Here is a 13,248-nt window from a genome sequence, read left to right as displayed (position 1 = left end):
TAAGATGACAATATTACACCCCTAAAGGCATAGAGGGTTGGGGAGTATGGAGACGCGCGGCTTTTAGCGCCTATACGGCGAGTGAAGTAACCGGCCGTTACAACCTGAGCACGGATAGTGTGAAACTCTTTTACACGTGTAGTAATTCCACATAGTTCCTGTTCCAGATGAAAAGCCATGGTATTTTGTGAAAATTTAAAGTACTTTACTTTTAAAGCATTGTATGAATAACAATAGACCGTTCTCAATTGTTGGTGATAAAATAGTCTCCTGTGTTTGTGAACATCTTGTTGTCTTAAGACGGAACTTCCACTCGATAAGGCAAAACAAATATGTTAGATGGAATCACATTGCAGCACGGAACTCACTAAAAGTATTACTAATGACTTTAAGTTCAAAGTATACAGTTTTTATTCGTAATTACAAGCAATGGTATACGAAAGCGAACGCGCAAGATACAGTTCTTTGTTATTGCTACAGTTTTCAGGGCTTGCACCATTCAAACAAGTTCTTTTATCAAGATTCATAGGTGTAATACCAATAGAAAACTAAGAATTCAATAACGGTAAACCGAAGTAAATTGAGAATATAAAAATAAAAACCCATAATAGAAAACTAGTAATTCATATAATAATAAAAGTACTAAATGATAGTGTGTTGTGGATCATACAAGGTAATATCTAAAAGCTAATTATCATTTTTCTGCCCAATGAGCAACTGGACTTAGGCTTCCGCTTCACCCTTATTCTTTAAATGGGCTATCTTTGCTTTGTGCTCCGATAACATATTTTTAATTTCTTCGTTTTCAATCGCGTTTAAATCAAGTTGGTCAATCTCGCCAATACCGGCACCTTTATCGAGTAGGAATCGAACAACTTCCAAATGTCCATACCGTATAGCCTTCGATAAGGGCGTCCCGCCTAATCCATCCGCCTGTCTAAATTGTGCTCCCTTTTCCACTAAGAATTTAACTACATCTAAATTTCCCTTTTCGCAAGCCCGGAGCAACGGTGTTTTTCCGTCTTTGTCCGCCACTTCAATTCTAGCTCCCTTTTCCACTAAGAATTTAACGACATCTAAATTTCCACTTTCGCAAGCAAAGATTAACGGTGTTTCTCCGTCTTTGTCCGCCACTTCAATTCTAGCTCCGTTTTCCACTAAGAATTTAACGACATCTAGATTTCCACTTTTGCAAGCCCTGATTAACGGTGTTTGTCCCCATTTGCCCGCCACTTCAATTCTAGCTCCCTTTTCCACTAAGAATTTAACGACATCTAAATTTCCACTTCTGCAAGCCCAGATTAACGGTGTTTCTCCGTCTTTGTCCGCCACTTCAATTCTAGCTCCCTTTTCCACTAATAATTTAACGACATCTAAATTTCCCTTAATGCAAGCCCGGAGCAACGGTGTTTTTCCGTCTTTGTCCGCCACTTCAATTCTAGCTCCCTTTTCCACTAATAATTTAACGACATCTAAATTTCCCTTAATGCAAGCCCAGATTAACGGTGTTTCTCCGTCTTTGTCCGCCACTTCAATTCTAGCTCCCTTTTCCACTAATAATTTAACGACATCTAAATTTCCCTTAATGCAAGCCCACATTAACGGTGTTTCTCCGTCTTTGTCCGCCATTTCAATTCTAGCTCCCTTTTCCACTAAGAATTTAACGCCATCTAAATTCCCACTTATGCAAGCAAGGATTAACGGTGTTTGTCCCCATTTGCCCGCCACTTCAATTCTAGCTCCCTTTTCCACTAAGAATTTAACGACATCTAAATTTCCACTTTCGCAAGCAAAGATTAACGGTGTTTCTCCCCATTTGTCCGCCACTTCAATTCTAGCTCCCTTTTCCACTAAGAATTTAACGACATCTAAATTTCCACTTCTGCAAGCCCGGAGCAACGGTGTTCCTCCCCCCTTGTCCGCCACTTCAATTCTAGCTCCCTTTTCCACTAAGAATTTAACGACATCTAAATTTCCACTTTCGCAAGCAAAGATTAACGGTGTTTCTCCGTTTTCGTCCGCCACTTCAATTCTAGCTCCCTTTTCCACTAAGAATTTAACGACATCTAAATTTCCACTTTTGTAAGCCCGGAGCAACGGTGTTTCTCCCCCTTTGTCCGCCACTTCAATTCTAGCTCCCTTTTCCACTAAGAATTTGACGACATCTAAATTTCCTTTTCTGCAACCTTCGAAAAGCGGTGTTTCTCCAAACATGTCAGTCGTTTCAACTTTAGCTCCCTTTTCTACTAAGAATTTAACGACATCTAAATTTCCAATTCTGCAAGCCGAAAAAAACGGTGTTTGTCCCCGTCTGTCCGCCACTTCAACTTTAGCTCCCTTTTCTACTAAGAATTTAACGACATCTAAATTTCCACTTTCGCAAGCATAGATTAACGGTGTTTCTCCGTCTTTGTCCGCCACTTCAATTCTAGCTCCGTTTTCCACTAAGAATTTAACGACATCTAGATTTCCACTTTTGCAAGCCCTGATTAACGGTGTTTCTCCCCATTTGCCCGCCACTTCAATTCTAGCTCCCTTTTCCACTAAGAATTTAACGACATCTAAATTTCCACTTTCGCAAGCAAAGATTAACGGTGTTTCTCCCCATTTGTCCGCCACTTCAATTCTAGCTCCCTTTTCCACTAAGAATTTAACGACATCTAAATTTCCACTTCTGCAAGCCCGGAGCAACGGTGTTCCTCCCCCCTTGTCCGCCACTTCAATTCTAGCTCCCTTTTCCACTAAGAATTTAACGACATCTAAATTTCCACTTTCGCAAGCAAAGATTAACGGTGTTTCTCCGTTTTTGTCCGCCACTTCAATTCTAGCTCCCTTTTCCACTAAGAATTTAACGACATCTAAATTTCCACTTTTGTAAGCCCGGAGCAACGGTGTTTCTCCCCCTTTGTCCGCCACTTCAATTCTAGCTCCCTTTTCCACTAAGAATTTGACGACATCTAAATTTCCTTTTCTGCAACCTTCGAAAAGCGGTGTTTCTCCAAACATGTCAGTCGTTTCAACTTTAGCTCCCTTTTCTACTAAGAATTTAACGACATCTAAATTTCCAATTCTGCAAGCCGAAAAAAACGGTGTTTGTCCCCGTCTGTCCGCCACTTCAACTTTAGCTCCCTTTTCTACTAAGAATTTAACGACATCTAAATTTCCAATTCTGCAAGCCGAAAAAAACGGTGTTTGTCCCCGTCTGTCCGCCACTTCAACTTTAGCTCCCTTTTCTACTAAGAATTTAACGACATCTAAATTTCCACTTCTGCAAGCCGAAAAAAACGGTGTTTGTCCCCGTCTGTCCGCCACTTCAATTTTATCTCCATTTTCTACTAGGAATTTGACGACGTCGATATGTCCTCCTTCTGAAGCCGCGAATAACGGCGTTTGTCCATCATTGTCGGCTGCTTCAACATTCGCTCCTTTTTCCAGCAACAATTTTACCAAGTCCAAATACCCTTTCTGTGAACTCAGGAGTAAAGGAGTGCGTCCATCTTTGTCGCTCTTATTGACGTCTTCCCCATTGGACAATAAGATATTTATAAAATCTTGGCAGCCATTAGAGAAAGTTTCGTTTATAATTGACAACCATACTATTATCCACAAAGCCTTCATTTTCTGTGCAAATTAGCGCACTTCGGATGTCAATGCCTGCGTTAGAATTGTGAAACCATGCGTTATTTAATAATTGCTATAACGCTAGTAAGGTTAAAAATGCACTTGATTCCATCAGAGGAAGGTACTTTGCAGTTCTAGAGTTACACGCTATCATGCAAGGCGCGAAAGCTAACAAATTTTCGTAACCTAATTAAGGAGTGTTACGTTATAATTAAGAATCGAAAATGTGTTTTTGTACTTTGCCACCATAGAAACCCTTGGCGTATGAATACCCGTTGTTAAATCTGGTAAGAAAGAAAATATTTTGGACCAAAATGTTTTGGCGAAAGTTTAAATTTGTTTTCTAACCTCTCTAATGTAATTGTTAACTTTAGAACTATTGTGATGGCAGCGATTACAAGGGACTCTCCGTGAGCGACGCCTCGTTTTGCGGGGGAATAGAGGGGACCCGCCGTAAGCAACTTCATTAAGCAACTTATTTAAAGCAACTGATTTACAAAGCAACTATAGCTAGTGGCTACTTCGATCGCGTGGAACAAGTATTATTTTTAACATTTCATGGGATATTTTAATTCTTACCTTTGTCTCAAACCTACGAACTGGTTCCCAGCTGCTTGACACACAACTTGTCTCTATAATTCCATCGGTGTTTGTGCCAAATTTGTTCGCGATTAGCTATATATTTGTTTATATCAGATAAAGGATAAAGCGACACTGAGACGTTCAACGTGGCAATCATAGCTTAATTTTAAAGGAAAAACTTGTCTTGGAATTTCTGTTCTTTCATTTGAAAGAGCGTATCAAACAACGAATAACGTAAATTGGTGCTATCATAAGTGAATCATATTACAGCTCCCTATAAGTACTGGACGCAGGTTATGCTTTTGTTAACAGCGTTTTCTTCCAAAACATCCAAGCCCGCCATCTATAGCTCAATTTTACAAGTATAGTTTTCCCATTAACCCGGATCTTGAGTTAGCTTAACCTACGGAAGTTCCGGTTGATGATAATGGCTGTCAGACCGCCGTCAGTGGCGTGATTACTGTGAAGATTGTTATCGCGTTATAGTTATAATTTTCATTTAGAATGGCTTATGTTTCTTTGCTAATTAGTAAAAACGTCTAGGATTAATGTAACTAATTGCAATCGTTGCATGCCCAAACTAAACAGACATCTGAATACGATCTATGTGATATTAAAAGCACCTAACCGTAAGCGACTAAAACGTTTTGTAAAACTGAAAAATATTGACCAGCATCTTTCGCAAACGGAAAACGTGAAAGCATTGAAAAAATTTGTCACACCTAAAAATGGAAAAAAAAATTCTATGTCGACGCTTATTACCTTTAATAAGTAATAAATCGGTCCAACTATCCCCGCTAAAAACCTTTAAGTCGGTGAAAGCTCAGTGCTGTTCTAGGGATAAATTAAAAATATTCTAGCATGATGAAGGCCATTTTGATCATTTGAATCCATATTAATTTCCTTTTCAACACAAGCGTTTAAAAAATACCTATAGACCGCCAATTATGTTTTAAAATCGGAAAAATAAATTGGACTTCTACTATTATATTCACAACCCAACACTATGCATGGAACAACTTGTTTCCTTCCGCGTTCTTCTCTCTCAAACCTTTCCTCATTGGCTGCACTTACTTCCGTTTGCTTGCCCCGCTTATTAAAAATTTCTTTCGCGCCAAAATCATTCCTCTGGTTTAGTTCACAAATTCGCCGCTGCGTTTCGCATATACCCTTTTCTCTTCAGTGCTAGGAGACAATGCTGATGCACGGCGATGTTATATCGTCCAGTACTTCTAGGGAGCTGTAATATGATCCACTTCTGGTGCTATGTAGACTATTTAGTGATTAGTGTCTATACAAAGATAGGAAACTTCCCGGTTTCTACTCCCTTCAAAATCCCGGGAAACGCTAGGTAGCTTAGCTAGACTACAATAATTAAAGACGATACCAACAATTAAAAGAATTCGGGGTTGGTACGTAAAATTATATGGAATGAAGTAAATATTACAAACAGAGGGGTATCGTCCAGCTGTCTTGTTCGTGGTCAGGTTGTACCACGTGACCTGTCCCCGGCTTAGTTTCGTCACACTGAAGCCTAACACGGGTACGCTCTTGTTGCTATCCACTTTAATTTTGTTAGTGAATATTCATTATTTATTTCGGACTTTCATTTTGAAAAAACGAAAACTGAACGATGAATTTTTCCTTTAATTGATAAGATACGAGGAACTGAAAACTAATACTAGGAACTTTTTATTATATCGAAAGAGTTGCGCGTATCATTAAATATTTCCAAGGATTTAAACGAGAGACGTTTCTAAGGGAATATGACCGGTCTCAATCCAACTCAAAAGGGAGTATGTGGTATAGACGGAGGCACGGACTGGTGCCTATGTGGTATAGACGGAGGCACGGACTGGTGTCTATGTGGTATAGACGGAGGCACGGACTGGTGTCTATGTGGTATAGACGGAGGCACGGACTGGTGTCTATGTGGTATAGACGGAGGCACGGACTGGTGCCTATGTGGTATAGACGGAGGCACGGACTGGTGTCTATGTGGTATAGACGGAGGCACGGACTGGTGTCTATGTGGTATAGATTAAATTAATACGGAAAGAGTTAATACGGAAAGAGTTAAAAAGCAGTCTATGTTTTTACCTCTCCGAGTGACGTATGTCACGGAGAGGTTCTGTAACGATCGTGTGTGTCTGTCTGTGTGTGTCTGTGTGTGTGTCTGTGTGTCTGTGTGTGTGTCTGTTGTTACACCCACGTGACCGCGTTCGCAGTTTCCAAATCGGAGCAAACGTGTTCGCCATTTCCGAACTGCTTTCACAGTCACGGAAATGGCTACTCTATGGCGAGTTCTCACACCACCATCTTCTGGTCTTTGTCCATCCCACACGGACACCAGTCTGTACTTACAGGCTTCTATTCACCACCATCTTATGGCCTTCGTCCATCCCACATGGACACCAGTCTGTACACACTGGCTTCTAACACCACCATCTTCTGGTCATTGTCCATCCCACATGGACACCAGTCTGTACACACTGGCTTCTAACACCACCATCTTCTGGTCTTCGTTTTTGTCCATCGCACATGGACACCAGTCTGTACTTACTGGCTTCTAACACCACCATCTTCTGATCATTGTCCATCCCACATGGACACAAGTCTGTACACACTGGCTTCTAACACCACCATCTTCTGGTCTTTGTTTTTGTCCAAACCACATGGACACCAGTCTGTACACCTGGCTTCTACACCACCATCTTCTGGTCTTTGTTTTTGTCCATCCCACACGGACACCAGTCTGCACACCTGGCTTCTACTCCATCGTCATCGCTTGGTTTAAGACATTCGCGGCGATCAGCTAGGGTTACGAGAAACGTCTAGCCTCCCTAGGGTGGGTTGTCCACGATAGGTTTTCGCAATTGCGGTTGTTCTTGCTTTTAACTGTAGTTCGACACCCTTATATACTACCTATTTGAATAAGGCGAAGCAACCGGCGTATGCTTCATTTCAAACGCCAATATTAGTCAAGTCTCTCAAGAATGTTTAATTGTTCTTTTTTAAAACGATGTAACGTTCAATAAGGCGAATAACTAGCGAAGAAAATATTAAATATTAATTATATTCATTTTAATATTTAAGATAATCTTGTTTCTCAATTCAAAATTAATACGGAAAGAGTTAAAAAGCAGTCTATGCTTTTGGCTGTGTGTGTCCGTCCGTTGTTACAGTAGTGCGCTGCGTTAGAAGTTCGTTTTGTTTTGATGTGTAAAGGAATCCTACAGAACCATAATATTCCCTTTATAAAGTGAATATGTGGAAATACTTTTCGTAATTATGATGCATTTAGTACTTTTGTAGCTTTAAAGCTCTATTTCATTTTGATATTCCAAAAATGTTTTTTAATATTATTATTTAAAATGGATGTTTATATATTACCTAAGCTATACTACATCTGTTTATAGCATAATCCTTTCTAAAGTGAATACAAGTACAATGCTACTATGTTGGTCAAATAAACTTTGATTTGTCAATAGGCCTAGTGAACCAAAAAGTAAACGCTTTGGTTTGGATTTCGTTTCTGTAATGCAGAGACATTAACGGTTCAGAGTGAGACGAAAGTTAAGTACACTTTAGGCTTAGATATTAAAATCATGGTGGAAATCTGGGCCGCGTTCAGCAGAGCCCAGCGCTGTTAACAGTGTCCTACATAACGGGATTTTGTTTTTGAATTTTGACGTCACGGTGCTTAGCGCTGAGCTAGCGCGGTCTTCAAAGAAAATAGTCGGCTTTTTGGATAACGTGACGTAAAAAGTGTAGTTCTCAGCTTGGCGAAGAAACCATGGATGAATTAATACAAATAGCTCTTTGGGACTATAGCTATTTAATTGGCGAGAATTTTGAGAGATATGCTTGTTTCTAATTTTAATTATAAAAGTTGTTATCTATCTCTATAAATATGTTATCATACAATTTTTGTTAAGCCTTGGTACCTTGCACGCTTTATTGCGCTAGCGTCATTTATAAAACGCCGATGACCGGAGAGAAGCTATGACGACAGAGCTCACCGGTAAACATTTCCAAAATCCGCTGTCTTTTTTGGTGAGCTCTGCTGAACGCAGCCCAGACCAGTGAAAGGTCTGATCGTTATCGAATAATAGCTTCGTGTTTTCATGCTTTTTATGGTACGCATTTACTTTTAGTGTGTGTAGCCACAAATAAGCTTTGGTGTTATGTAACGTTAACAGTCATGTTGACAAACTAAGAAAATCGTTGAAGTGAAACGAGAGGATAGTGTTTATATGGCAACCCTGTTGTGAATATGGCTTTGAACATAGAGGGCATACAGTTGAGGAGTAGAAAATTGGGCCTTTACAAACACGTAAAGGTAGTATCCCTCCAAAGTTTTATCTCTTCATTTCCCGTTTCTCCCCCATCGGATGATTTTAATGTGTACAAGTATATCATTATTGGATGTAAAATGTCGTCTGATTTACAGTATATTTGCTATGCTTTGTATACTGCTTTAATATTTCATACATTTTAACTTAAGAAACATTTCCATATCTGGGTAAATAAGTTTGTAAGTAGTCGTCTTGACTCGGAGAGGTCATATTTTGGTTTTCCCAACTTGTTGTCTGTGTGTCCGTCCATTGTTACACTAGTGCGTCGCGTTAGCAGTTAGCCTTGTGTTGATGTGTTAAGAAATCATACAGAACCTTAATTTCCCTTTTTCCATAATATAAAGTGAAAATGTGGAAGTATTTTTCGTAATTACGATGCCTTTAGTAGTTTTGTAGCTTGAAAGCTCTGTTTCATTTTGATATTCCAAGGACATTTTTTAATATTATTATTTGAAATGGCTGTTTATATATTACTTAAGCTATACTATATCTGTATATAGAATAATCCATGCTTTTATTATTACAAGATGAACGCTAAGGCATACACTCTGTCGGTTAAATCAAGTATTAACCGTAATAGGCCTAGTAAACAAAAGAGTGTATAATTGAGGCCCAAGGTGTAGTAAACTATGGGTTTTGATTTGCGTGTCTGTATTGAAGAGACATTAACGGTTCAGAGTGAACCGAAAGTTAAATACACGTTTAAACAATCAGGGTTAGATATTATAATAGAAGAAAAGATCATGGTGGCAATTAGACCAGTGAAAGAGTTAATGTTAAACGGGTAGTAGCTACGGAGTGTTCAATCTTTTAATGGTGCGCAAGACTTTCAGTGCGTCTAACCACAAATCAGCTTTGGTGTTAGTTAACCTTAACACGCATGTTGGCAAACTAAGAACATTGTTGAGGTGAGACAAGACGATAGTGTTTACACTGCAAACCAGTTGTGAATGTAGCTATGAGTATATCGGGTAAACAGCTGAAGCGTAGACAATTGGGCCTTTACAAACACATAAAGGTTATATCTCTCCAAAATTTATACACTTCATTTATTAAAGTATGACCTACTGCTATAAACTAAATAGACTCGGATAAAATACAAGCATGTTGCTACTCTGTTTATTTTAGAACGACTGATTAAAATTGTTTACAAATCTCTAACCAGAAACCTTTGATTAGTATATTAAAAAACATTATTGTCTATTTATTTATTTGATAACTTTGCTGGTTTTTTAACACCCTCTCTCAAAGTATCTATTAAACATTAACTAAAAATTATAACTTAATTTAGTCCAATTAATGAAACAAAACGTTGAGTTTTAACTCTATCTAAGGGTTTAGTTAACAAATCGGCTATCATTAGCTCAATACTACAATAGACAAAGTTAAATATGTTATGTAAATCTTTAACAAAATAAAAACGAGTCGCGATGTGCTTCGTGCGTTGCGTAATCGCCTCATTTTGAACCATCTTCAAACAGCTTTGATTATCTTCGTAGATTTTAGTGGAGACTTGTGGCTGCTTTAGATCTTCAAGTAAATGGTTGAGCCATAGTGCTTCTTGACAAGCTGTAGCTAGCGCAACGTACTCCGCTTCTGTTGAGGAAAGGGCTACATTCTCCTGTTTGCGGCTGGCCCAGCTGATAGTCCCTCCGTACCACTGAAAGACAAATCCTGAATTTGACTTCCGGTCATTTTGATCTCCGGCATAGTCTGCGTCAGCGTATCCAAAAATGTCATTCGAATGAATTTCATTATTTCCCAATTTCAATCTGTATTCTTGAGTTCCTTTTAAGTATCTCATGACGCGTTTCACCGCCGTCCAATCAGCTGTACTGGGATTAGTTATTTTCCTGCTCAATATGGATATACTAATTGCGATATCCGGCCTTGTACATGTCGCTACGTATAAAAGGCAGCCAATGGCTTGACGATAACGATCCTTTTCAGGCATTGCAATATCTTCACGTTGCACGTCGTTCTTCAAGTATCCTGTATCCATAGGAGTCTTTTCTGGCTTAGCATTTTCCAACTGAAAGCGTTTCAGAATTCGAGATATGTAACTTGATTGATGAATACTATAAATTCCGTTGCCGTTGCGTTCCACTTCTATTCAAAAATAAAGTTTTGGTGGCCCGAGGTCGCTGACAGTGAAGTTCTTAGCCAGACGTTCATGTACAGCTTGTATAAACTTGTCATCTCCGACAACGGGAACATCGTCAACGTAGATAAATACATAGTACCATGCGTCTCCATTCTGCTTTGCATATAGACATATATCCGCTTTCCCTCTCTGAAACCCGTCAGATGTAAGCAAATCGTTGAGACGTTCCTTCCAGACGCGAGCCGATTGTTTAAGCCCGTAGAGGATTCGGTGGCGCTTGCCTACGAAATTTCCTTGACTTGCGAATCCCGGAGGTTGTTTCATATAAATTTCTTCATTCAATACGCCGTTTAGAAAAGCAGTCTTGATGTCAAAATGGTGCATTTTTAGGTTCTTGCGACCTGCCAGCGCAAGTAAAACGCGAAAAGTCGCGAGCTTTCCGACCGGAGCGAACACTTCGTCGTAGTCCGAGCCGTACTTCTGTGAGAACCCTTGTGCCACAAGACGAGCTCTGTACTTCGAGACATTCCCATGCGCATCAAGCTTCGTTTTAAATACCCATTTACAGCCAATGGCCTGTTTATGTTTCGGTAGATCAGTTAACGTCCATGTGTTCAATTCTTCAAGAGAGTGTAGTTCTTCTGCCATCGCCATCTGCCAGTCGACACGCTGAGGGCTTGAGAGAGCTTCTTCGACAGTCCGAGGATCGTCTGGTATGTCCTGCTTCACATTCATTACGGTTACAAAACGATCGGGTGGAACTCCTTTATTGGCCGGGTTGATACTCTACGTTCAATGAGCTCCTTGCCTGTGACTTCTGCATCGTCCATCCCTTTCGTTTCGTCAATGGTCCCCCGTCCAATCTGTAAGTATGACTCGTCTGCATCTACAGATTGATGTGAGCAAGGCGATTCCAAGAACTTTACGTCTCTGCTGACAATTACACGATCTGTCGATGCATCAAGGAGCCTTTACGCTTTTGACCCTTCTTCGTAGCCGAGAAAAATTAGCTTCCTAGCCTTGGCGTCTAACTTGCGACGTTTCTCGTCAGGTATAAAAGCAAATGCCGGACATCCAAAGTGACGAATATGACGTAGGTCGGGAATTGTTCCGTACCAGTATTCATACGGTGTCCTTTCGAGCGACTGACTTGGTAGCCTATTTTGCAAGTAACATGCAGTTCTTACAGCTTCGCCCCAAAACCGTTTATCCAACTTCGCGTCTGTTAGCATACTCCGTGCCATCTCGAGCAACGTTCTGTTTTTCCGCTCTGCGATTCCGTTTTGCTGCGGTATGTATGGTGCCGTCAGTTCCCATTCAATACCCTCCTTGAGAAGGAACTCTTGTAATTCGTGGTTAATATACTCTCCTCTTCTGTCCGAGCGAAATTTCTTCGGCTTCTTATTATATTTTGTCTCGCAGAGCCGTACGAAATCGCGGATATGATCAGTGACTGCACTTTTACGCTTGAGCAGGGCAATAATACAGAATCTGCTATAATCGTCGATCAGCGTCAGAACATATTTCTTCCCGCCGGGTGTTGCTGTCTGCATTGGTCCGCAAAGATCGGTGTGGATTAGATCTAACGTCTTCTTCGCTCGTGTACTTGACGTCAGAAATGGAAGTTTCGCCATTTTCCCTACAATGCAGCTTTCGCAGATTTCAAAGTTACCACAATCGGATATACTGATTCCTGTTCCTAGCTGCTTATTAACAAGTAGCTTGATAGCGTTCGGATCTCGATGACCCATACGACGATGCCAAATGTGTATGCATCCCTTCAAGTCGTCTTGCTTGGCAAAGAGCGCTTCATTCTTCATATTGAGCTTGTAGAGCTCTCCAGTTGAGGACGCAGTAGCAACGACGTGGTCTTCGCCTTTTATAATGGAGCAACTGTCTCCAGAAAACCTGACTTGTAATCCGTTCATGACCAGCTTCCGTACGGATATTAAACTTCCTTTAAGCATTGGTACGTACAACACGTCTTGGAAAAATGCAATTTTTACGGAATCATCCACTAGACAGCGTAGTTCCCCAGAACCTCGTCCAGAGACTTCCAACGTAGTTCCATCACTAAGTATACCTTGTCATTTTAGGAGGGATCGAATTTCCCGAAGAACCGTTTGTCGTTGGTCATATGGCAAGATGCGCCTGAATCGATGTACCATGAGATAGCGTAAGGCTTGCTACTAAGTTGGAACAACGTGTATTCTTCAACTTGTTTTTCCTCTTGCGATCGCTGAGCTACATTCGCTCTAGGTTTTTCTCCGCCGTTACCGCCATGCTTAAGTTTATTGGCCAATACCCAACAGTCTTTTCTCAGGTGACCCTTTTTACCGCGAAATTATGGAGTTGTTTTCGTTTTGACCTACAATTTTTTACAAATGCAAATTCCAAAATGGATATACAATGTGTTATGCGTGGTCAAAGCCGCCCTACACCAAACGTATCCCCCATCAAATAGAGCTCCACTAGGCATGCGCGAATTTCGTAGCATTATCAGTGCATTGCGATGGATATCGGCATTACCGTTGCATCTATCCGCCATTACGTTCCAAGATAGTGTCATGTGATATTTCCCAA

The sequence above is a fragment of the Phalangium opilio genome, unplaced genomic scaffold, assembly GCF_054372755.1.
Source record: "Phalangium opilio isolate 3A_F unplaced genomic scaffold, DU_Popi_V2 ptg000042l_1, whole genome shotgun sequence".
Classification (NCBI taxonomy): domain Eukaryota; kingdom Metazoa; phylum Arthropoda; class Arachnida; order Opiliones; family Phalangiidae; genus Phalangium; species Phalangium opilio.
This window is presented reverse-complemented; position numbering follows the sequence as displayed.